The sequence below is a fragment of the Triturus cristatus genome, chromosome 9, assembly GCF_964204655.1.
Source record: "Triturus cristatus chromosome 9, aTriCri1.1, whole genome shotgun sequence".
NCBI classification, from domain to species: Eukaryota; Metazoa; Chordata; class Amphibia; order Caudata; family Salamandridae; genus Triturus; species Triturus cristatus.
Genome location: NC_140592.1, coordinates 304,052,731 through 304,080,158, shown reverse-complemented (window position 1 = coordinate 304,080,158; position 27,428 = coordinate 304,052,731). Strand labels below are relative to the sequence as shown.

The 27,428-nt window shown below is 45.4% G+C and overlaps 1 long non-coding RNA gene across 1 annotated transcript in view; it reads left to right on the top strand.

Moving 5' to 3' along the window:
* Window positions 1-3,849: 3,849 nt before the first annotated feature.
* Window positions 3,850-27,428, top strand: part of LOC146797783 (uncharacterized) — a 28,297-nt gene continuing 4,718 nt past the window's right edge. Inside the window, exon 1 of the long non-coding RNA XR_014968534.1 lies at window positions 3,850-4,006. This is a non-coding gene — a long non-coding RNA (uncharacterized LOC146797783). The remainder of the gene's footprint in view (window positions 4,007-27,428) is intronic.

The following is a 27,428-nucleotide window of genomic DNA, read 5'->3' as shown; positions in this document are numbered from 1 at the left end:
CTGCAGCGTGGCGGGACTGTGTGGCGTCTGCGAACCAATGCATCCTTTAGCACTGCGCAATGGTCTGCGTGCAGGTCGATTTGGAACTCCGCTCCCCTCTACCCTCCCTAATTTAATTATTAAAAAAAAGGCCCCCTGCTCGTAAACACCTGCATTGTACATCTTGAGATCATGCGAGGAGGGCAGCCTGGGACGCTACAGCAGAGCAGGTAAGTGCCTTTTTTAAATAATTAAATTAGGGAGTGTTTGCCTAAAGATCGTGTTCTCAACAGAACTCGGAGTAGCCAAAACTCTGATGGCGGTGCGGTGTTCTCTGCCCGGGGTTAGTTTTAACGACGTGCCTCAGGGGGCGCTGGCTGCTGGAATAGCTACATTTACTATTCAACTCTGCGCATGTTTGGACTTAAATTCCAACACCACCATTGACCCCGCCCCCCAAGCAAGTCGTCCCAATGACTGGCCCGCTAAAGAGGCGTCCGGTCTGCTGCGGTCGCTGTGAAGGCACCGCGTGAGTTCAGCTTCTTTCTCAAGGGGGGTTCCCTTTCCGGGTATCTAGGCTGTCAATGGCAGCGGCCAGGGTTTTGGTACTTGGTTCAGGATGCTCTCACCTCTGATACACATACTGTTGTCTGTGAGTTCACCGTCTGCAGGCCCAGCTGTCTGTGTCTACCTGGCTTCCTGGGGCCGTATTATGACAACCGACCTGGCCAGCGTTTGCCAGCATTGTCTGAGAGGGTGCCTTTGCAGGTAAACGACTGCCGTTTAGGTAAAATATCAATTAAGCAACCCTCATGAATCGTGTCTCTTTAGGTGTCAAACTGCATTCACTGAGATATGTTGCTGCTCTGCAGACTCATTTCACGCCCCCGAGTGTGAAATTTCCCCTCGAACAAATCCCCGACTCCTCACGCATTTCACGGTTTGATTTAGCAGACACCCCGACACTTGTACCCCACGCACGGCGCCAGTGCTCTGAAGCGAAGCCTACCCTTCACTCCCAGGAGTGTGGAATCCAGCAGGGCCGCATACTATCTTCTTTTATGGGGGATTTGGCGAGGACCGAATGAGTGATTGATTAAAATTGCAGGTTTGACCGCAGATAAACTGCGAATAATTATAGTCTGACTGTCTGCGGAAGTTTCACATTGTTATGGTGTTTGGCCGGGGTGCTGCGTGGTGATTGGGTTAGTGTACGTGGAACCTCCCAGGAATGTCCTTTATGGCAGCCCTGGCTGTGCGCAGTGGCAGGATGGGGCTGGGTGCACGTTCGAGCTCCGTCGCACACTTAATGCAGTAGTCTTAGCCCTTCCACTGGCTGCATTCCCCCAGTCTGCTTTGGGGCCAACCTGGGGAGAAAGAGTGGTACGTCCTTTAAAATGTAATTCTAAATTGTATTTATGTAGCTCTTACAGCCCACTGACTAGGCTTTTGCTGCGAGTAGGACGCTACTCCGGAACCCAAGGTTAGCGGCAAATAGGTAATATGTTAGTAATCTCTGCATTCTTTTCCCAGTAGATTTAGTTGTGTTAAGGTTATTGGATTAGATGGCAACATGATACTTACAGTGCTTAGAAATAGCAAAATCGCAGTATGAAGTGCTATATAAAAACAAGTTGTTACTGTATGTTACCAAAGAGGCATACAAACAATGCAGCTGTGTATGTTAGAAATATATTTTCGTGCTGTAACCAGCCCTGGGCTGTGCTCCCCTGCACACTGACTGCATCTCCAACAAAACCAATACGTCGGCTTGAAATTGCGTCTTAATCGATTGCTTATTTATATACGCGTTTATATGTACTTCCTGATTTACAAAAAACAAGCTTGGTTAATACGTTGTGTTTTTTACATGTACAGCAAAGCACTGGCATTCTTTTCCTGTGCGTGCCTCAATGCACTGCTGCTAACGTGAGCAGATACCCGAAGAATATGTACAGGCTGTATCCCTTTGTCCTACATTGTTTACACATCTCACATGTATAAATTACACCTGAAGCTGCAACAGGGCCTACAGCATGGCAGTGAGCACTCCCTTGGGTGCGCTACTCGATCTTCCCTTTATAATATTGTACTGCAGCACTTCTGCAGTGCTTCCCTGCCTCTTGTTGATGTTCCAGACCGCTTTGCAGAACAAAGTTTAATGGTTCTAATTTTGATATTAATGGATGAGAGAAGGCCATTGTTTGTGTGTTATATATCAGTATTGGTTTTGTTTTTAATACAGTGATAATAACATAGTATTAATTACTGCATTAAGCTTGCAAGATTTTACCCGTAGAAATGATGTATTAGTGAGTCAGTGAGTGTAGTGGGACTCAATGACACTCATTAGGTTTCAGCGACCAGACAGCACCAGCTGTCTGTTTGCTAAAAGACCTATTGTCAGCCTGAAGTGAGTTTGACAGAGGCTTTCCCCACCTAGGGAGAGCCTTCGATGTGACGGAGACCCGGGGGCCAGCAGGATGGACGGGTGTGGGCGCATTGACCTTCCGGCTGGGGATGTCGCGGATTGGTCTGCGCACCTGCTGCCCCGGAAGCACTGAAGTGCTGGGCAGGTGGTGTTGATACCGCCCCTATTTAAATGGCTGCGAGAAAAGGTCTCTTGTATCCTGCTCGCGGCAAGGTGTGGTCGCCTTTTTTTCTGGACGCCTCCATCGCCCTGGGAACCCACGTGCTGTGTTGTGGCTGGTTGTGGGCCACTTCCCCTCACATTGCCTTACCGGGAGCCGCCCGGGGCTCGAGTTTTACCCACCCACCATCCCCAGAGCAAGGGGCCCACAGGGGTGCTCATTGGGGTTTAGGGCAATGAAGGGTTTTTATTTAATGGTAGCATTATATGTAGTGTTTGATAGATCATGTCATAAGTGTGGTGTTTAATCATGTGTTTTGTTCTCTTGTTTGGTTTGATAGTAACGGTATTTTGGTTCTCTTGAATTGTCGTATTTAAGTTCGCGGGTGAGGTCTAGATTGGGGGACACTTCGGGTCCTTTACGGCATTTTGTTTTACCAAATTTAACATCTGCATCCATTGACCCTCCAAGGGGTGCTGCCACCAGGTCGGAAGGAGGTGGCAGGGTTGCGGGGGTTCTGGTCAGTCACTGACACGCAGCCCTTTACCTATCAACCACCCGCTCAGGCGCATTTGGGCACAACCTAGCTCTGGCCCTTGGGGACGACAAACCTGGGTGTAGGGGGTCCGCGGTAGGTATCTGAAGGGCAGCCGGGCTCCCTGTGCAAGAATTTGCAGAGGTTGGACACTTCCCCGTAGCGAGAGGAGAGGGAAAGTGGGCTCATCCCATAAGGAGGAGGGCCCCAGAAGAGGTAAACAAGCATTTACAATGCAATGGTCTCGGCATTGGTAAAGTTAGAGCTATTGGCATTGCTCATGACATTATTTTTGTTTATGTTTTTGTTTTTAAAACATTTAAAGAAACGGCATTGTCATGAGCAATGCCAATAGCTCTAACTTTAACAATGCCGAGACCGTTGCATTGTAAATGCTTGTTTTAGCTTGTGCTTTGGGGCTCATTGGTGACATCACAGGCCTGTGTTGGTTGATCCTCCCCTCCGCGTGGTGCTTGTTTTGGCCAGAGCATGAGGATTCATGTCTTAAACACTAAGCCAGCCGTGGTGCCTGCTACACGTGTCTAAAGGAGCGCGGGCTGCAGCCAAAACAGCCTCGCCCGCAGTGAAGAACGCGGCAGGTGACTAAGTAATGTGGCATTGAAATGATATCCCGATCCGGGTAGACGAGAAGTGCTCTGATTGGTTCCCTGGGAGGCCGCGGCGCACAGGTGCATCCCTCCTGAGACTTGGACATAAAACTTGGCAGCACAGCACAGAGACAGCATATTTGGATTGAGTAATCAGGTTCGGCTGTCGCCTGCCGCGTCTCACTGGAAACAACTGCTCGCGACCGACCTGCCGCAACTGGGGAGTGAAAGGGCGCATATCGAGACCCTACCCTGAAGAACTTATATCTAAGTCCAGATTAACCTTTTTTAAGGTAAGGGTGGCAAAATTATGCTCAAAATTCGTATTTACTGTCCTGTCCTCTTTGGTAACTGGGTACATAACGTTGTCTGCCAACAGAGTTCGTCGCCGGCATCAATTCTCCCTCCACAGTGGTTAGGACAGATTTGCGCCTTCTTCCGGCACAACGTTTATAGCGATCGTGATTTCTGTTGCGGGACAGTTATTCACATGGCCCCTGTTTCTCCTGTGGGACACCATTATTTTTCTGCTCATCCCGTTTCTGCTGAGCACAGAATATTTCTGATGGTCACATACGTGTCTCTTATGGGTACAGCCTCGTCTTTGTTGTGACACAGGAATAATATATTATAGACTACCCGTGACGTATCTAGTCACCTGTAACAAAGAAATGACGTAGCTTGTCAACTGTAATACGTTATTACAGTATACTTTTGACGTCACAATTCCTCCTGCCAGAACCAGCAGCCAAGGGTAAAGGCAGGTCAAAAAGCATAAACAAAGCCACCGTTTAAAGAAGGAAAACAGGAACTGGTATATTTTCCTGGAGAAAAAAAACATAATAGCAGAATGTCATGTTATTTTTTTTATCACAGGTCATCGCAGGAAAGATAGAATATCTGCATGTTTCTGCACAAACTCAGCCACAGCGTTTTCAACATGACATATTAAAAAGATTCCAATATTTTAGTATCAAATCTTTTTATTAGTTTTATGGAACAGAAACCTTTGCCTACAACAAAAGCTGGCGAGGAGTCTTGTATTTCTGATTTCTATTAATAATAGATAACCCTAAACCCCTCTTACCATCATCCCACCCTCAGGCCGGCATTCCTTCCCTGTGTTCTTACTTGTCAGTACTCGCTCCAAGCAATGAGTGTAGGGTTCCCCCTCTAGCATGAGGTGTAAAGTGGCACTAGGGTTTTCAGCATCACCTGCCCCTGACCAGCACCGCAGTCACTCACTCGTATAATGTCTAAGCAGTGGTTGAGGACCGATGATCCGGTATATGTAAAAGTCTGTGCTATCGAGGTTGCCATAGTTCACTATAATCTTTAGAGAGGACGGTGATGTATGGTTTGGGTTGGGCGGAACTCGTGGAGTTTCATTTTGTGGAATTCCGCAGAGTTACATAAAAACTCAGCGAAAATCAGCGGAATTCCGTGAGCGGGCGCAATTCGGCATTTTGCGCTGATTTTAGCACCGAGAGCTTGTTCTATGTGGTAAAATCAGCGCGAATGACACCACGCGGTGCTCCAGAGGGTCCTGCTTCTTTCTGCTGCTCGAGTGGATTTTCTACTTGAGCGGCAGCTTTCTCAACGCGAATGGCCGTGACCTGCCTTGACCGCCCGTGCTGAGAAATCTCATCGGGAGACATTGTAACACCCAAAGATCACGCTAGGGAATGTAAATTCTCGCTTGCCCTCGCCAATGTAATACTGGTGAGCCGAGGGCGAGAAAAAATTCAGCCTTGTGGCAGAATGCAGACTGGGCAAAATTACGCAAACTCTGCTGGAGGAGCAGAATTTTTGCCCAGTCAGTATCATATATTTTTTCTTTGTTTCATCTGAAGAGTCATCTTACCAATGGCTAATGTGTTCCACATACTAAAAAAAGCCAGTGATCAACTGTAGGTGCCCCATTTAGCTAGTATGGCTTGTACAGCAACTGTCAAATCCATTGAAAGTTGTTTACCCATAGTGGTCTATAAGATCTCTGACCTTGGTGTGGGGATCCAAAACAATAAGGTGCTTAGGTCCTGCTTAGTGAGGGATTCAAAGATGCCTCTAGGTCTAGCAATATTGCATCCAAGTTTGGTCCTAGTTGAGTAAGTGCCACAACAAATAGTTTGAAGTGCACAGTCCCCAGAACCATCAATATGTTTCCTCTTCCCTTTTGTCCCACTCTGCCAGTTACTGGGAAGGCCCCTTATGTTATCCCTGGTTGGAGAACCCAATTTATGACATGTAGTTATGGGGAAGTAATCGCTTTCAGGGAGCTGATTTTGGCACTTGATATCGTCAAATGATTGGATTTGCTCGTTCTTGAAGAGAGAGCCCACCATGGCACATTTCTTGTCCCTCCACTTCATATAGGTCATTTTATGAATGCAAACGCTGGTTATGTGTAATTCTGTTTTGGAACAGTTAAACCATGGTCATTCATCACTAAAGTTTGGATGGACTCTCAGGCCGGCTTCATAAGTTGCCTTCAGTCTTTGGTTTACCCCTTGTAGGAAATTGGGTTACTGGTTGAGGAAGGTGAAACCCTACTCAAGCAGCAACCAAAATTCTTGTTAAGAGTGAAACACTAGCAACCCCAAATTAACCAGTGCTTAACCCTCTCGTAGCTTGGCACAAAAGCAGTCAGGCATGACCTACAGGCAATGTGTAAAGTATGTATGCAGTACTTTAAACAGTAATAAAGTAAAAATACAAATCAAGAAAAATCCCACACCAATTTAGGAAAGTAGGGCAAAATTCAATAAATTATTTGAGACCAAAATGACAAAAATCCAATGAGTAGAACCGGAGATGAGGAATTTTACAGATTTTACGTAAGTGTAACACTTAAAAGCACAAAGAGCCACTCGCGGTTATCTGGTTGTGTGAGACCCTGTGAAAGTCACAAGATCAGGCAGACCACAATTGAGTTACATTCAAATGTTCAGCACGAGTGGAGGGGACCACGAAGAGCAGGAAGAGTGCTGCAGATGGTCCTCACTGTCGAGAGAAGAGCAGGCCGGCTGTCACAGACTGTCGTTGCTGTAGCACAAAGATCCTTTTGGGCATTGTGAACAGTCATTGCTGGAGATTCGCATTGGTGGTAACTGTGGACTGTCAATACTGTAGCACAAAGTGCAGATCTCCTGTTTCTGGACACCGCTGGCAGCTGCTGTGGATTGAAGAGTCGAATTCACTGGAGCTTCACATTAGCGGGTGGCGTGGGCTGCGCGGGCAGCAGGATCTTAGCGTGAACAGCCCAAATCTTCAGGATTTCTCTTTTTCTTGGAGTGAGGGTTCAACTGATGCCACACCAAGGGTCCAGGACCTAAGGGCACCTCTTGGGGATCAAGAATTAACCAGCAGAGGTCAGCAGGCCTCAGGCAGGTCCAGGCAGCAGGTCCAGGCAGCAGGTCAGCTGGGCAGATGCAGAAAGTCCTCTGGAGCACGTTATGTCCCTGTAGCTCAGAAGAGGAGGTGAGTCAACTAACCTTTGGAGTCACTTCAGCCTGGGTTGAAGAGTGCAGGTCAAGTTTTCATTCTCAGCAAGTAGGGCAGCAGGTAGAGATTAAAAGGGCAGCAGGGTAGCAGTCCTTTTGGCAACAGAGCAGCAAAGCACTCATTCTTCTGTAGTATCAACAGGCCCAGATGTGTACTGAAGAAGTGGGTCTGACTGACCAATATTTATATTTAGTGCCAGCTTTCAAAAAGAGAAGCTTATAGAGGTTTCTATCCCCAGAGGTGCTTGGAATTTTCTGCCCACCTACCCTGGCCCCAGCATGTCTGGAGCCACTATAGACTAGTGTCAAACCCTTTGTAAGTGTGCTCAGGCAGAAGCCTTGTGATGTGCAAGTGTGGAAGGTGACAACTCCACTCCCCCTATCAAGTCACAGATGGCTCATCCTGCCAACACCTGTCTGGGAGCAATACACAAAGACCAACAGTCCGCTACACCTAGTCATGTGACCCCCAAGATACAGGCTGCAGGCACCAAATGGTTAGGATAACAAAATGCCAACTTTGCAAAAAATGCTTTTTCAGAATTGACTTGAAATCAGGCTATACCATTAAAGAGGATTTAAATTACAATGCTTTAGACACAAAATTTGAAATTCCTACCTGCTCCCAATTGAACGTTATCACTTATTAAATGCAATAAGGTAACCCAATGTTCTCCTATGGGGGAGGCAGGCCTTGCATTAGTGAAAAACGAATGTAGGAGTTTTTTACTAACTGGATATGTAAAAGTTAAAACTGCATGTCTAACTTTTTAAATGCACTGTACCCTGCCCTTTGGGCTGTTTAGGGCCTACCATAGAGGTGACATATGCATTAAAAAGCAGGTTTGGTCTTAGCAAAAGGTTTATTTTGCCAGATCGAAATGGCTGTTTAAAACTGCACAACCAGGTTGCAATGGCAGGCCAGAGACATGTTTAAAAGGGCTACTTAAGTGGGTGGCAAAATCAATGCTGCAGGCCCACTAGTCGCATTTAATGTACAGGCCCTGGGTACATGTAGTAACACCTGAATGGGGACTTACAAGTAAATTAAATGTGACAATTGGGTGTATGCCTATTTTATGATGTTTTATGGAGTGAGCACATGCACTGTAGCACTGGTTAGCAGTGGTAAAGTGCACATAGTCATAAGGCCAACAAATACAAGATCAGCAAAAATGGAGGAACAAGGCAAAAAAGTTTTGGGGAAGACAACTCTAGGGGTGACAGATCTAACACCCCTAGGTAGGGCTTTAAGTGGGATGAGTCCCTCTGGGTCTAAGTTCATTAGTAATTAAAAACAGACAGTGAATTAGGTCCCTTTTGACTCCTATATTTGTGTCCTTCACTTCAGTGGCAAATAACACTGATCGAATTCTAAGCAAATAATATAAAAAATGTTAAGATAATCCATATCAGCTATTTAGTTCTTATTTATAGTTGACATGTTTCACTTAATCTTACACCAAAATACCTGTTGGGTGGCCCACTATAAGAAGCACAGAAATGTAGTTTACATGTTCAATCCACACCCTTAATTGCATAGGCCACACAGCTTTTAGAGCACTCCACACATTTTGCAACCCACTTAAAACCCCACCCTGCTGTAAGCCATGGTTAATGTGTCACTTTGAGCACCGAGGCGACAGTGGAAGAACAAAAAATGAAAGGGACCCCCGGTGGAATATGATGCGAGAGGGATGTATGATGTTACAAAGCAAACTATCACGACGCATACTTTTACAACAAGGTTTTTACAACACAACTTCCATCACAACGCATGCTATTACAATGTAAGCCATTACAACGCATTTCATTACAACCCATGCACCATTACAGCGTAATGTACTAGTCTAACAACGCTTGGTGCTTACCACAGGTAAGGTGCTGGTCAGCGTTGTAATGGCATGCGCTGGGCCGGACTGGCTGTAGTGGGCATCGAGCATATCTCCGGGAGGCTGGAAGGGTACGGGCCAGTTTTGTAGTGGTGGGAGTCGGTTTTGTTACTGTCGGCCAGCTCTGCAATATCAGCCCCCAGTAACAAAAGCAGCAGTGCTTTGCACTTGCAGCCTCCACCCCCAGCCTCCAGGGGGCTGGTCTGACAAAATTGCCTGGGCTGCTTTGGGTTCCCAGTCCGGCCTTGGCCATGCATTGTAATAGCATGCATGGTAAAGGAACTTGCATTGTATTGCCTGGGTTTTAAAGGCATTGTGTTGCAATTCCTGCGTTGTAATGGATGTTTCCCATGCAAGAGTGTCCTCTAGCTTAGAAATCTGTATTGTCAATTAGGTGAATAAGGGGCCCCTTGAAGGACTGGGGGCCCCTGAAGGGTTGGGGGTCCCCTGCACTTTAGGGACTGCGGGGTGCCTGGTTACACCCAGGGCGGCTAGTGGATTTTCAAAGTGGTAGGACAGAAATTGTATACCCGTGTTTATTGGGTAAGCAATTAAAGTGAGCTAGTCCAAGGTGCAAAAGGAGGATGCGGGAGGGGGGTGCTATCCCTCACAAGAAAATTTGAAAAAATTGAATAAAATGGTGATTTTACAGCACATATTTACTACAAATTGTTGAAAAAAGTGGATCCAAATATAGCATTTCAAAGCACAAGTGTGAAGAAAAACATTGGAAACAAGTCAACAACCATCGCTGCCTCCTCTGCGTTCATGTTCCCGCACCTCTCTATCTGCTCTCCTTACCATTGCTGCCTTACTTGCTCTCAGGGACCTGTATCCCTACATTTCGGCTCTCCTTACCACTGCTGCCCTACCAGCTCTCATCTATCTGCGCGTTCCTTACACATCACTGTCTTTGAGCCCAGCCATCATTTCTTACCCACCTGGACCCCCTTACCGTCAATGCTACATTTCCCTATAATATCCACTATATTTGTCTTCAGCCTCCTTCCCCTGTGCCCCTTAACGTCTTACATACTGTTCCATCATGCTTCTTTTCCCCTCATCTATTACTCCTTGCCTGTATTCACCTACCTGCATCTTTTAGACTCTGTTTCCCTCACCCATCGCTGTTTTGTTTGCCCTCACCTGTCAGCAGCTCTCATCCCTCATCCGGATGCCTTCTGTCCGCACCATCACTGATCCTCTACCCCGTGACAGATCTCTATCTAACACCATCACCTTGTTTCAGGGCATTAAGATACTGTTTACAGTCCTGAACTTTTGTGTGATCACCAAATGCAGTCTGGGTGTCGACGTTTTTTTTCCCTTTGAACTAATTAGACTAACACTTGGAATCAATGGGCCCGATTCACAGAACTAACTTAAGACAAAATCATAAACTTACTACTATTTTGGTATTCACAGAAGGCACTTACTCATTTAGGTATTCACAGAAGGCATTTACTCATTTCGGTATTCACAGAAGTTAGGAGTCCTAACATTAGGACTCCTAATGCCTTCTGTGAATACCGAAAGTCTTAAAGTTAGGATTTTTCTCAGTTTAGGAGTAGTAAAGTTAGGACTCCTAACTTTAGGGCTCCTAAACGCCTTCTGTGGATACCAAAAGTCTTAAAGTTAGGATTTTTCTCAGTTTAGGAGTAGTAAAGTTAGGAGTCCTAAAACACAGTGTAGTTTTGTGGTCATTGTTGGCTGCAGTTTTATCACCATTATCATTATATGCATACTTATTTTGCAATTCCCTGGGCATATTATTTGTGGCCAGAGTCATAAATCATTATCATGGCTTATCCTAAATCATGTGTCATAAATCATTCGAGTATGATAAATCATTTGTGTCATGACAGCCCTAAATTGGGCATCATAAATCATTTGTGTCACTTGTCATAAATCATTTGTCATAAATCATTCGTTGGTCATAATTCTTTTGTTTGTCATAACTAATTTGCATATCATATAATCATACACCATGTGTCATAAATCATTTGTGTACCATAAATCATTTGTGTCATGAACAGCTATAAATGGGATGTCATAAATCATGTGCGTTACTTTGTCATAAATCATTTGTCCTCAATCATTCGTTGGTCATAAATCATTTATTTGTCTTACCTCCTTTGCACATCATAAAACCATAAATCACCCTGACAGTTTGTTATTCTGCTCTTTTGTAGGCGTACCTCCTTTCTTGCCACTTTTGGGGTCAAAATTGTTCTGTTGGTTTCCATGCCCCCTTGTGTGTGGGGGGTAGCCTCTCCCCGGAGTTAGGCCCCAACTCGCTACCTTGCTAGTTGCTTTTTGGGCCCTGCCGTCTGGGGGGGTCTGGGCTTCGAGCGCCGTCTCCGTTTGCTACCCCCTTTTGTCAGGCCTACTCACCCTGCCATAAGGCATCCCAAAGTGAGCGGCCCTCCTTCTACACACCGCCCTGTTGGTGTGTCTCCATAACCATCCGTTGTACCCCTCTTATCCGCCACGCTACCAGGGAGGCTCACGTCTTCCTGCAGCTCCCCCCTGAGCTGTTGTTTTTTTTTTTTTTTTGCTCTCCTTTTAGGTGCAGCCTGCTAACGTCATCGTGCCCCACAGGTTGTTCCAAACACATGCATCCCCTCCTCTGACAGGTGAAACCCCGTCCTGCCCATAAAGCTCCGGGCGGCCTTGGTGGATGCTGCCATGCCTGACGCTCTCTTGGCCATTGGTCTTGCAGTTGGTCTCCCTGCCTCCTCTTCCCTGAGTGCATGGTAGTACTCCGAAAACATTTGCACTCATGTTCACAGTGCACAGGGAGGACAAGTGATTTGCCCTGAATCACCCGGGTGTGGACGCCGAGAATATTGGGTAGATTTTAACACTGAAAGATGATCTTTCTAACATTGCTGGGGCTTGAAACCCGGCCTTTCAGGGACCTAACACCATAGGCTAAAGGCAGTGCCTCTGAGATACAACTCGAGCCCGTGGCTGTGGGAGGGGGGTGCGACGGGTGCTTGCGGTAATTCCGCACCGAGCTTAGGCAGCCTCCACCGGTTGTTGGAAGATGATCGAGAAACTTCCAGTGCGCTCCTTTTATTATACAATTTTTGTTTTCGTAGATCACGCTGATTACTAAACCGGGCGGCTGAACAACCAGGGCGGACCCCTTAACTAGGTTGCCTACCACGCTCTATGGTGCACTGTGGCTTTTTATCTTTTATTTTATTTCATTTATTTATTTATGTAATGTCATGTAAATTGGTATTTATAAAAGAGCACGGCTACTCAGAAGAGTGTCCCGGCGCTGCATGACCTCATGACAGAGTGCTAACCATACTAGTAAAGGGAAGGCTATCGGCTATTGCTGAAATAACCAGGTTTTTAGCCTCTTCCGAAACGTGAAAAACTCATGCTCCTGCCTAACTGGAAATGGCAGGCAATTCCACAGATACGAGGCCTGTGCTTGAAAGGAATGGCAGCCCCTGAGGCCAGGGAGAACTTAGGAATAGTCGCCTGCTGCTGCGGAGGTGATCTCAGAGTTCGGCCTGGGATGTAGTGCTGGACTCTCTTTCTGATGTGGGAGGCACCGGAGTCATGTAAGGCCTTAAATGCCAATACCAATACTTTAAACCAGATTCTCTCACGAACCGGCAACCAGTGTAAGGCTTTCATGTGGGCGGCAATCCGCGCTCTAGGGCGTAGCAAGAGAATCGCCCTGACTGCCACATTTTGAGCCACTTGCAGCCGGTTCAATAGATAGTCTGGAAGGCCCAGATATAGAACGTTGACGTAGTCCAGTCTTCAGTCAATAAGAGCCTGGACTAACGTTTTTCTGTGAGCGACTGGTAATAAGGGCAGAAAAATGTAAAGCTATTTTAATAGGCCAAAACATACCCCCCACTACCGTTTGGACCTGGGCTTTCATCGATAGGTTACTCGGGTGGCTTTGCCTGTGCTTGTAAATATCACTCAGCTGGTTGCACCGCCGGTGCGTCACGCAACATGACGCACCGGCGGCGCAGGGGGCTTGTTAATCTGCCCCCACATCTTGCCATACGAGACTCTCCAGGGGGCAACTAAACCAAGAGGATTGACTACTGCAAGGTAGAGCCTTCACCCATCATCCGTACTGACAGGCAGTATAATTTCAGCCGGCTTGTGCAGGAAAAACACTCCTCAAAGCTAAAATTGATTTCTACCCAAATGCTCCCCGTTTTGCAACATCACGATAATGAATCATCTTTTTGTGTGCTGTTTTCCTTGTTTTTTCCATTTCACAGTGCTGCACAAATACTTTACACATTGCCCCCAAGCCTAATTGCTCTGCGTCAAGCTACCCGCGGATTAAGCAAAGGTTATTTCTTACATAGGACCTGATCCATGGGCCTCCAAGCTAACCTATGTATAAGTACAGGGACCTCCTTGGCATTCTGCTGGGAGGCGGTCTCTCCGTCACCTCAACTGGCCTCTCAAAACTCAAGGAATATGGACCACAGATACTCGTTGCTCCACCACAATTAGTGACCCTAACAATGTTGTTCCTATCTAGAAAAATGACATAGAACGTGTGCGTACCCACTGAGATACGGGCACAATTACTGTCACCGCAATTGAAAATGATGCTGTAACCTGAAAGATTTTGCAAGCAACGTTAATGCTCGAATGACTCTTTGCCTTATGACACTTGGCAGCAGGACACTTTTTTTTTTGTCTTCCCTCTTTGTAAATCACTTAGCTGCTGTTCCCAAGACTACTTGTGACTCCCTTCCTCTGACTCGTCAATTTGGTTGTAAAATCAAAGCGAGCTCAATTCTACCATCAAGTTCACCCCCTAAAACCTGCCTTCAGGCATCAAACTGACAAGCGTCTATCGGGGTCACCTTTTCAGAAACCAGTTGAGGCTTGTAAAGGCGTGCCTTGTGATCCACCCGTATACCCCTCACGATATATCTTTTCAGTCCCTTCCGAGAGCGCCATAGCTTATCCTCTCTAATTAACACCAGATGTCTCCATCCAAAGCTGCGCAACAGTCTTTTATACATAAGGCTAGAAGTTCCCCTACTGAACTAACATCTCAACTGTGTCAAACGTTAGGGAGAAAACTTCAAAACGTCTTTACTCCGACCAGCTAATTGTAATGAGTCTGTCTGGGCGCGACCCATCTCCATACCTGCCTTGACTCCGCATGGCATTGGTGGATTGACCTCGTCCATTTGCCTTACGAGTGGAAAGCCAAATCAAACTATTGACATGCCCTGCCATGACCCATCAATGGCAGTGTGTGCTCATGCACCAGCTAATAATAGTAGCATTATAACTAGGGCTCCCGGTTTTATGGTATTTATTTTTTTAACATTTCCGTCTGTATTTATCCATATTTCTTTTTTCACCATCTTATTGGTATTTATCCATATTTATTTTGTGTTTCAAGAATAAATGTAGCTGTAAAATGGTATATTTCTGCGTTTATAGAACTCCTCGATGTGCACACAAACATGGATGCCTGTCACGTTTTAGCAAATCAAGCAGCCAGTATAACAAAAGACTACACTCACAGGTACATATTAGCATCATACTACAAATATATGTTAACATATGCCTGTATTTAAGGAAATCTCATCCTGTATTTTAACCCTCCTTGCTGTCTGCCTGCTCAGCTGTTGTCTAGAATTTATGAAAGCCGGCATGTCGAATTTCTCACAAGAAGGACCATTTTCAGTATTTTTCCGCTTTTAAAAATAAATACAGACAGGAAACACTTTGTTTTCTGTCTGTATTTATCTGTAAAAATCAGCAAAAACGGAAAACCGTCAGCCTTAATTATAACTCAGCCAACCCCATGCCAACCGCGACTTGGCATGGCATCGGGGGCATGTGCATGCTTACCAACACAACCGGTGCCTCAGGAGGGGGACGGCATGCTGCTAGCTGGGGGCTGCATACCGCCCTCTTTAACTCTGAAAAACTTGCTGTGCGCTACTGTGGGCATTAACAGTGGTGCAAGCAATGCCGGATTTTGGCTCCCACGCATTCTCTTCGGTCGTACAAGGACGCCGCAACAGCTGGAGCCCGGGTATCGCAGCAATGATATGCTTGCGTGGGGTTACCATGCTGAATGGTGACACAGTGAGTGCACAATTGCCCCAAATGCGTATAAGCATATTTTAACCTTTCTCTCTTTTTTTTCATTAAATTGGGGGGCCCTACTGACCCTTTACATGTGTACATTCTGTCTGTATAGTACAACCCGTCACTGTTTTTGCTGTACTTCAAAGAATGTAACTTCATGGAGACTCGTGTTTCGGTTTTGTATAGCGCAAGCGTGGAGCGCTTTACTTGGACACCAGTTATCGTACACAAGGACATACTAAATTTTTGAATCACAGATAATTTTACCTCAGAAACCAAAACCTTTGAAATACCAGGATTTGAACACAGAACATTTGGAACAAGCATTTGCAATGCAATAGGTCTCGCATTTGCGAGAGTTTGAGCTATTGGCATTATAAATGACAATACCTTTTATTTATGTGTTTTGAAAACCTGCAAGTGGTGCGTAAAGACACACTTTGTACTTATAGTCATTGCTTAGGAGAAGCAAGGCTGGTAGTAAAAGAGGCACAGTTACTGCCAGCCTTGCTTCTCTTAAGCAACGACTATAAGTACAAGGTGCCTGTTTACAAACCGCTTGCAGGTTTTCAAAACACATAAAATAAAAGGCATTGTCATTTACAATGCCAATAGCTCGAATGCGAACCCGATTGCATTGCAAATGCTTGTTGTACATGCCACTAAGATCCTATTTCCTGCTTCTTCATTGGAGGCTCGCAGCTGGTAATGACATCCTCTGGTATCTTTTCCAAATCGCTCGTTTGCTGCTTTCCTGGAGCCTGGATTCAATAGTGGTCGCACTGGGCACTGTCCTTGGGAAGAGCACCCTCCATGCTGGCGATCACAGTAAGCAACATCATTTCTGATTTTCGCTCATTTTCACTGCCTCTATTTACTCTCTCTAAACTTAGCATGTTTTAAGGCAGATTAGCAACGACAAACGAATGAGCGCCAAAAAGATAAGAAGTGTCTGTGATTGTTGAAGCTATCTAAGACCAGTGTGCTGAAGAATCTCAGTTTTATGTGTGAGCTGCTTGTCCAGTCCGTGTTAATTCTTTGCAGTTTGGTAGTAGTACTCCTGGTTGTATAATGCAATTATCAGGATTACAGGAAGAGGAGGTGGCGTAACGGCCAGACCTAACGACTTTGGAGCTGGAGAACCAGATTCAAGTCTCCGTGTCAGCTCAACATCCTGTGATTCTGGGCAAATCCCTTTAATCCCGTTCCTGCCAAAAAATGAATGTGTCATTGGGTAATGTAACAGATGCTCATCTAAAGCACTCCAATACATTTGGGTCGAGTTTGCGCTATATAAAACTGCCCAAAATAAAATAACATATAAAAGCAAATGAAAAACCAGGACTGGATGAATTATTCCCACTGGATCAGGGTAACACCGCTCCGGGTCTAGAGATATGTGGTAATGGAAAACGCTAGGATTTACGGAGTTCGTGCTAAATGTGGTGGCAAATCTACCAGTCGATTTGCTTTCTCCTAGGCATAATATGTTTGACAATATTATAGGCGCATTTAGCTCTTTCCCCAGTTATCAAAGCTTTTTCCGTTACCACCCAGGCTCTCGGTGTATCCAATGCCAAAATGCCTTGCCTCAAATGACATTTTTTTATGGCCAGGAGATGCTTAAGTATCGCTGTAGCAGTGGACAAACTGCGTAATGCAACACAAAGTTTAGGCGCGTGAAAGTTGCTAGCCCAAGATCACACAATTTGGTGTCCGAAAACCAAGTTTTAGAACTACTTACATCTTGCTTCCAAGTCAATCAATTAGCTACTAAAAATCAGTTCTTCCCCTCATTTCAGGTTTCTACATGTTGTATGCGTGACTAGTGACGATCATTTTGAGTTGCTGGTTTTAATGGTAAACGTGATGCCAGATGCACACAATGGATCGGATATTTCATAGCGCCGCGAGGCTTCAGATTGTGGAGGTGTGCTTTGCTGTATTATGGTAGTGTACACGCTCTGACAGAGCCACGCTGCATGTTTGTGGTTGAACAGTGGCAGGCCATGCCATGGCTTTGTACTCGCAGTCCAAGGGGAGACAGTTGCCACAGCATTTACTGGGTCGTTTTGCGGCCTCAATAGTGAAATAGCGTTTGGCTATGGGGAAAGAAAAACTGCCATCAATAAACTAGAGGACAGACCCATAAGCAGATGGAAGACCAAATTCGTATGTATTAACGTGGCAGAACGGTCTAAGTCGCTGGATTTAGGCTCCCGTCTCTCTGGAGGCATGGGTTCAAATCCCACCGCTGCCAAAAGTCTTTTTTTTCAAATAAATATCGTTACATTAAATAGCGGACTTAATTTACACTGAATACCTGAACTCACATATCCTTTTCATGATTCCAGACTTTAAGCACACGTTGAAGCCTCAGCTCCCATCTGTGTAACTGAGATATGAAGTGAAACAGAAACCTAACACTGTACAGTTGGTGACAACGTAGCCGCACAAGCAGGCTAAGCATACGGCTTCCAGAAATATATGAAAGCAGCGCCGTGCTGAAAGATATCACGGCACCTGTGTACATAAGTTAGACGCATGGTGGCAGCCCGTGAAGCGGGCAACATGGTAATGAGAAATGAGTAATGAAAGCGCTCGCCGTGCATTTTATATTTATGTGAAACAGAAACCTAACACTGTACAGTTGGTGACAACGTAGCCACACAAGCAGGCTAAGCATACGGCTTCCAGAAATATATGAAAGCAGCGCCGTGCTGAAAGATATCACGGCGCCTGTGTACATAAGTTAGACGCATGGTGGCAGCCCGTGAAGCGGGCAACATGGTAATGAGAAATGAGTAATGAAAGCGCTCGCCGTGCCTTTTAAATTTATGAGCTGGCGGCCTGAGAAGAATGCGCCTCGGCAATAAAAAAAAAACAAGCATTAACAAGATTTGGCAACGCGGCCACGAAAGTGAAAGTGATCGCGATTACGATCGCGTGCTACGGAGGAAAGACACATGGCGCTGTGCGCGTGCACGTTCATGTGCACTGAAGCTTTAGGCCACGGCAGCACTTTGAAAAGCCTGTATACAAAATATCTCGGCCAGATCAGCGCAAGCGCTGGATCAGGCGAGACCTAAAAAGAGTTAGAGACTTTCACCACTAGGCCAAAGCGACGCATAACTTCGGGCTTGAACATGTTTCTCCCGCTCGCCAGTTGGCTGCTCTAGTCTTGCGCCACACCCTTGCCCACTAACCAAGCTTCTCATTGCATCGTGGGCTGCAGACTGATCGATATGCATTATAGGGTCCAGCAATACCAGCTAGGCAGATAAAACCCACTCCCGACAAGGTTTTTCGCCCTCGCCTTTAGGCATGCAAATAGCGCTGAGAAGGGCGGGCCCCAGTGCACAGGATTTGATGTGAGCCGGTCAGCGACCAACATGAGGCTTAGCAAAAAATGACATTGCAATGAAGTAAATGATAAGTGAGATATGAGTGTTAATTTCTGCACAATATGTCCGGCTGAGGGATTCGTGACGCTTTAAATGATGGACTAAGTTAGTTTATACGATTGTCGTTTGCAGAGTCGTCTGGGTGGTGTTGAAGGCACCTCCACTCCAGTGCTGCGTGCTGAAGTAGTTTGATAAGTGAGGGTGCGTGCTGCAGACAGCCATGTGCAAACAATTATAGGCAACATATCTGAATACTGCGGAAGCTTTCACCTGATAACTGCAGCGCATGAACAGTAAAGCGCTTAGGCACCCTAACTTAATTTTGAGGCGAAGGCAGCTGGCGTGAGTAGCTGCCATTCCATACACGGGATGGCTGGCGGCCTGGGTCGCCTCTGTGCTGGTGAGGCTCGCTCGGCACAGCTACAGCTGAGCTGCGAACGATTAACCACCACTCCGCCGGCCACCACAGTGATCCGTGTGTTTCAGCCGCCGTCCACGATGGCCCACTGCCCAGTCTGGGCTCGGCTGTGTCAGCGTCGCAGGACTTATCTCGTCCGCGGCGAGCTGAGCACATGATCTCAGGAGCAGCAAAAAGAAAATATCTGATTCAACTACTGCGCCACCCACCCACCTATAACTGTGGGTCTCAGAGAAACTCACACTCCTGACCAGTATGCTGCACCACATGTGAGTGAATTCATAGTGTTACATTGTTGCGCTTGAGCTCAGCCAGCCCCCAAGCCTGCCGAGCCGTGCGCAGCCCTCACTGCTCACTGCCTGCCTCTCTCCGGCTTTCACCAAATCATGTTTTACCACTAATCAGCCAGTGCTCTAGGGCCACTTGACAGCTGAGCTGAGGCGCTTTATGTTAATGACAATGCATTTCAACGCGGGGTTGTGGACCAACACACTGAAATGCGTCATATATATATATATATAGATAGATAGATAGATAGATAGATAGATAGATAGATAGATAGATAGATAGATAGATGGATAGATTATATGCACCTTGCTGGCATTCAGGGCCAGACTGGCCGTAGCGGGCACCGGGCAATCCCCCGGTGCGCCGCAAGGATGGGGGCCGGTTTTGGGCCCCTGGGGGACGTTTTTGTTACAGGGACGTTTTTGTGGCATAGCTGCAAAATCGGCCCTGTAACAAAATCGGCCGAATACCCTGGCAAAGAGCTCGGCGGCACCCCCAAGCCCCAGGGGGGGGCTGGCCGAGCACTTTGCCAGGGCCGGTTTTGGCTTCCAGTCTGGCCCTGCTGGCATTAGGTCTTTATTCATATATAAATTCTGAACGACACATGAAAACAAACCTGCAGCTCAAGGTGTTTTTTTTCACCCAGGCGGGGCCCAGGGGCCATCCTGCTCAAACCCCCCTCCCCCCCCCCCCCAAAAAAAATCCGATTCAAGAAACCTTGCAATTGTCACCGAGTTGCAAGCACAATGTATTTCTTGCTCCTCGGTGTTTATTCAAACATTTTGTTTCTCCCCCAGGCTGGCAGGGCGACGCCAACTGAGACAGAGAGCTGGCTCAGGAAGCAGTCCATGGCAAAGGATGCCATGAAGAGAGGTGGATTAGAAGGCACGAGGTGCATAATGACAATAGAGCGCTGCCGAGCCGGATTCTGCTCCAGGCATATCCTAGTCTCACCGCAAAGCAACACTTGTCATTATGCAGAAGTGTTGGTGAGCGCTCTACGCGAACGCTGACCGAGTGGGTTCAAGTGAAGGCATTGGTGTGCGTACCCCCACTCAGACCCCGTATCCGACTCTCTGGCATTATTATCCATCTAAACCGGATGTGCTGACAGGATCTGAAGAATCACAGACGAGGATGAACCATGACAATGGTAGTCGGCAAGAGTTCAGCTGGCACACAGACAGATGGTAGCCAGCGAGTAGCCAGAACATGTAAATACCCCCCACTTGAACGACGAACGATTCCTCTAACTGTAAAGCACGTGAAGTCGGCAAATCTGACCCTCCTTAGAAGAGCTCCCTTCATACTTCCACCAGTGCCTCCATGCACACCCCATCTACTAATTTCTGTTAGTTCATCCACCTTCCCTTCCCTTCACCTTTTCATCCACCCATCCAAACATACGTTCTTCCATCCACGCATCCTGTCACCCTTTCATATATCCATCCTGCATTTCACCTTCCACTCATCAATATATTCATTAATCCATCCATCCACCTTTACACTATCCCTTTGTCCATCATTTCACTCATCTACCAGTCTTTCCATTCATGCATCCTTCCACCTAGTGATCCTTTCCTCTTCCATCTATCCTTCCACCCTCCATCTATTCTCCATTTCAACCTTCCATCTCTTCTCCCTTCCACTTATCCATCCTTGCACCCATCAATTAAAACTTTCTTCTTTTTTCCTTTTTTATTTTCACGTTTTCTTTCCTTCCACCATTCCTTACTCCTCCCGTTCCTTTTTACCTCAATCTACCTCACCTTTTTTATCCACACTTTTTCCCTCTTACGTTTTTCTTTCATGCTTACCTTCTCAATTTGTCTCCCTCTCTTTGGTTTTCCCTATTCTCGTCTTTTTTTATTTTTTTATTTCCTTCACTGTGCAGCAGCTCAAAGGCCACATCCCTCTATCATGGTTTTGCTAACAGTGACATTTATGGGGATTTCGAGGCCCCCAGCCTCGAGCACCTGCTTACATTCCTCCATCTAGCAGGTCTCTTTTACTCTCTCTTTAACTTCCTGTGACCTTCGCTCTCTCACTCTGCTCTACTTTTTGTCCTGGTCTGTGACTGCTTTCCTGACACTTTTATTATAACTTTTCAATATGGTGTACAGCAACCACAATGCTCTACAACATAGCTTAAAGGCATTGGCAAAGACAATAGCTATGGCTAAACACTTGCAAGGTACCAAAGGCGAGTGCCAATACTTGTTTTCACTGGTCCCAGTACCCCCTGGTCCCCACTCTGCCTATTCCTTACACTTGTATTTTACTGTCACTGTGGAAGAATGCATTTGATGAAAAGGCATATCACAAGTAGGGATGCCACCTTTCCAAAGGAAAAATACTGGCCCTTTATTGTTTAAGGAGCCTGCAAAGAAAGGCCTTGCATTGGAACTAAATAGGGTTGTAAATAAATTGTCTTTGTTTCCTTTATTTATTATTCATGGATCATTAATGCAGCCATAGTACATATTTAAAAGTGCTTTCTATTTATATTTTCTGCACAGATAAGTGCTAAAAATACATGCTTTAGGTGATTTTGCTTATTTATGTCCTGGCCGGGACATCAAAATATTTAGCTGGAAACCCTAATCACGAGACTGAAAGTTTGTTGAAGGATTAGCACGTTGTTTATTTCCTCCACCCTCCATCCCTGATTGATGCCATATTAACATGTTATTGATGGCTGGCATAGGGTTTCAAATATATTAAACTATTGCTGAGTTACTCCAAGTGTCTGGGAATACATCCTGCATTCAGACAACCCGCTCCTCATTCGTAGCCTTCACTTTCCCACTCACCCAGCACTCACAGCGATCATACTGCTCACCATATACTCATGCCACTCCACCTCCACCTCCTCCTTCCCTGCACTCACACGAGCACACCCCTCACCCTGCACGCACATGACAATCGACTCACCTATCATTCTCACCGTTCACCCTCCACACAACTATCATACTGCACTCGCACTGTTCACCATGCACTCACTTTATTATGCTGCACTCATTCCGTTCATCCTCCTCTTTTGCTGCGTTCACACAAGCTCACCGTGCACTCACAAGGACCACACTACGCTCATGCCACTTGCCATGAGCTCACGCCGTTTTCCTTCCACTTACCTTGCACACACAGCTCATCCTGCACTCACAGTGATCACACTGCACTCACACCACTCACCGTGCACTTGCACTGATCACCTTGTACTCATCCTGCAGTCACACAAGCACACTACTCACCCTGCACTCATGTGATACTTCACTCACCTGTCACTCACTGCTCACTCTGAAATCTACTCAAACAAGCACATCACTAACCATGCATTAATTCTTTCTACTCTGAACTTTCAATCTCATCCAAAATCATATGGTCACATTGCTCAGCCTGCAGTCACTCCTCTTACCCTACTCTCACACCATTGCATCGCTCACCGTACACTCACATAGGCACTCCTGTCACTCACATAGCTCACCCTTCACTTACATGGGCACAGCACTCACCCTGCGCTCACACTATACGAACAAGGACATTACTCACCCTGGAGTCACACCACTCACTCTGCACTCCCTCATCTCACCCTGCTCTCACATTGACAAACTACTCACACAGGAACTCTGTTCACCCTGCCTGCACATTGGGACAATAGTCTGCCAGATCCATAGGGACACACTATCGCCCTGCACTAACTCCTCTCACTATGTACTCACCAACCACTCTCACAGACTTTTATTGTTTTTTAATTTGAAAAGTTTTATATAGCGCTGGCTAGACCCGGAGGTATCAGAGCGCTTTACATGAGGACGAGCTTTGTTTCAGAGCATAGTTACCAGTTACATAGTTACAAGTTACACAGTTTCAGAGCATAGTTACAAGTTGCTGGAGCGTAGTTACATGTGTTAAAATCATATATGTAAGGGAAAAAACAGGCAAGGGGAGAGATTCAGGGGAGAGAGGATAGGAGCAGGGGAGGTAGACAAAGAATGAAAGAGGGAAAGAGGTGGGGGGGTGAAGTAAAAACAAACTGCAGACGAGGAAAAACAGTGTCCAACGTCCGGAGTGCTGTCATCCCAGTGGAAATTGTGTCATTCCCACACCTCCGCTCTGTGTGGCTCCCTTGACGCTGTGGACTCTCTCAGGGGGGTCTCTGAAACTCCAGGGAATAAATGCTGGATCCTTCCCCAACAAGGGGAGAGGGAGTGCTTTGGCAAGGTGTGCCATTCCCACACCACCGCTGTGTGTGGCACCCTTTACGCTGTGGACTCTCTCAGAGGAGTCTCTGAGACTCCAGGGCATGAATACTGGATCCTTCCCCAACAAGGGGAGAGGGAGTGCTTTGGCAAGGGGCGCCATTCCCACACCACCGCTGTGTGTGGCTCCCTTGACGCTGTGGACTCTCTCAGGGGGGTCTCTGAAACTCCAGGGAATAAATGCTGGATCCCTCCCCAACAAGGGGAGAAAGGAGTGCTTCGGTAAAGGGCACACACCATGGTGGTAACTTTAGGGATAATGGTGTATTGCGTGGTAAACAGTCTTAGAATGGAGGGTACAGCTCCAGTCTCAGGTTTTACACCCCTCAGGGTGATGCGCGGCACTCTGAGCCTCAAACAGATTACTTCTGAGATTACAGCCCCCTTACCTCGCCTGGCACGCCATTGCTGCCATTTAAACCTCAAGTTCAATACGACATGCGTATGACCACCTATATGACGTTCGTACTGCTGACAAGTGTTACATAACTCATGAACGAATATTACCCCGAGGAAAATTCCTTCATGCTACCAAGTACTTGAAGACAGTTGAAACAGGCTCATTGTAAAGCCAAGTGCGGAGCTGAAGAAAACGAAAAAGGACCCCAAGTAAGGAACACAAGTACTTACACCATAATATTTACCAAGCTTGAGAACAAACAAAACAAAGATAAAGAAAAGGGTGTAGGGGTTAAAGGTCGGAAGTAACACAGAACAAAGTAGCACCGAGGAGCAACAATGAAGAATAAAACAAAGAAGTAATCTATGCGAGTACACTGGAAAACAATTACGCAACGCAGCGTCACCAACGAAAATATATAAAAGGTGGAACTCTTTTTGGAGATTAATATATGGGTTGACAAACAAACCAAATAACAACATTGATAATAAGCAGGTCACGTTGTGCACCACACAGTAACACGACTTAAAATAGAACGAACATGTTTCGCTGTTCAGAAGGTCTGATTGTTACTAGTGAAACAGTCAAACAAGTGGCCTCTTTGTCGAATGTATCTACCAGTTATTTCACCCAATCGCCTACAAACTGTATCTACACACAAAGGGAACCTGCTTTCTAGTCTATTACCCATGGGCACCTCCCACCCCATGTGAGTGCTGCCCTCCAATGTTCACTGACGAGGCCATTCTAGGTGCCTAAACTCTCAACTGCAGCTTCACAAGCCTCCAATGCCTTTGAAATAGAGATATATGAAGCAGCACCTTTAACCTATGCAAAATTCAGGATTCTGTTTTTCAAAACTGGCCAACTTAATGAAGCGCGTGAAGGAGGAAACGTTTTATAAAGCATTTTCCAAAGAAGAGTTTAGCTGAAAAAGACTGCAAAAATAAATACAATCTTGAGATTTTTTTCGCACATAAAAGTTTTGCTTAAAGCAATAGGAGGTGCACCGAACACAAAACACGTAGTCCGCCGTATGCCACCCTTCACTCTCGGCACTCACCCTGCACCACACATAGGCACACCACTCACCCTGCATTCACACCACTCACACAACCCTGCACGCACTCCTCTCACCCAACACTCACATGGGCCATCCTCTTACATTACATTCATGCAGTTCACCCAACACTCACATCTGCACATTTTTCACGCTGCGCTCACTCACACTATTCACCATCACCCAGCACTCACATGAGCAGACCTCTTACTTTGCACATATCAAAATTACACAACTATCATGAATATACACGTCATTTCTACAAAGGCAACCTCAGAATACCTGTTCATTCCGTAGTACTAGATGCCTACTTAATTCAATCTGCAACAACGGGGCTGGTGCAAGAGAGGAGAGTGGACTGAGAATGTGGGATGGCATGAGGAGGCAGATAGGGCTGAGGCTTTGGGGTATGGTGCTGGATTGAGGATTGTGTGACAGCTTCGGCTAGTGCCGGCTTTCCGTTCACCACAATACTTCATTCCGGGACATGTCATTTTTACTACATTGTAAGTTGGGTCTGGAAATTCCAAAATGCAAAGTGTTCCTGGAAGAATCTATGGTTATCGAAGAAGTTAAGCGTTTCATAAAATCAGTTGGATGCTGTGATATTACATGTTAGAAAGTGGATTCGTTAATTTCCAATATTGTAACTGCTTGATCCACATGTAAAACCAACTATAAGCCATGAATAGCTATTTTAAGGAAGTGCACTTACTAGTCATATCATACTTGTAACAAACCTTGACGCGGCAATATATTATTATTTTTGAGTAGGTTATAGAGAATATGTTGTTATTAAACTTCACTAAAAGGCAAGACAAGTATAGCAGAAGCATCAGCAGATTGACTAATGGAAGCGTGAGTGTGGCAGAGTAAAAATTTACGAAAGGGAGCAAGATTTATAGTGAGAATGAGCATGTGAGAGAATGTGTGTGTGAGTATGCGTTTGTGTGTGAGTATGTGTGTTATGTGTGCAAGTGTACTGCTGGTTTGGCATACTGGAGGTTATTTTTGTCTTATGGGCACAAATGGCATATGGATGGGAGTTGTTACTTATGGCAAACTGCAGGCCCTGACATGCTTCTATTAAGACACCATCATTGGCTGTGGAGAATCGAACTGTCTAACTGAGAAAGCTGTTAGCCCAGTCATACCCACCGGCAGGGACACAGAGCACGCGCCACTACACCTGGCTGAAGACGCTAACATGATGCACGAAATTCTTAGCATAAGGGTTGGAGGTTCACTGATAGAATATCGAAGCCCAAAATATCCCCATACACAAATATCGAGTTTTAAATATCGATGTCAAAAATATCAACATCCTATATTTATAATGGTAAGTATAAAAATATCGGGGGAGGGAATACCGATGTAAAAAATCTAGATGTACAAAATATCGATTTTTTTTATTTATATCAAAATTAATGTTAAATATATTGAATAATAAAATAAACGTACATTTTTTTATTTAGATGTAATATACATTTTAACAAATATAGGAAATAAATGTAGTTAAAAAATATTTAAACTTACATATATAAAATGTAATATATATATATATATAATTTCTTTAAAACAATTAATAAACTATTAATTTTAATTTATTTTACAATTTTATAAATATATAAACATTTACAAATAAATATATATATTTACATACACTTACAACATAAAATCTAATAAAAACATTATATTATAAATTAAAACATTAAAATATTTAATAGTCTTTAAACTTATATTTTGCACTCCATTGAGTGCAACAGGAGAGAAAGTGTTGGATAGTGGAGGAGTAAAAATTACTATTGCCACTCCAGTTAGTGCAACAGTAGGGAAAATGTTGGATAGCGGACTAGTAAAAATGACTAATCCCACTCCAGTGAGTGCAACAGTAGGGAAAGTGTTAGATAGCGCAGGGGTAAAAATGACTATTGGCACCCCATTGAGTGCAACAGTAGGGAAAGTGTTGGATAGCGGAGGGGTAAAAATGACTATTCCCACTCCAGTGAGTGAAACAGTAGGCAAAGTGTTGGATAGCGAAGGGGTAAAAATGACTATTCCCACTCCAGTGAGTGCAAAAGTAGGGAAAGTGTTGGATATCGGAGTGGTAAAACTTACTATTCCCACTCCAGTGAGTGCAACAGTAGGGAAAGTGTTGGATATCGGAGGGGTAAAACTTACTATTCCCACTCCAGTGATTGCAACAGTAGGGAAAGTGTTGGATAGTGGAGGAGTAAAAATTACTATTCCCACTCCAGTGAGTGTCATAGTAGGGAAAGTGTTGGATAGCGGAGGGTAAATGTTGGAACTGATATTTGGGGTAATTCTTGTCATAAGATTTCCTGTACTCATTTTATAGGGGTGTCAATTGCAAAAT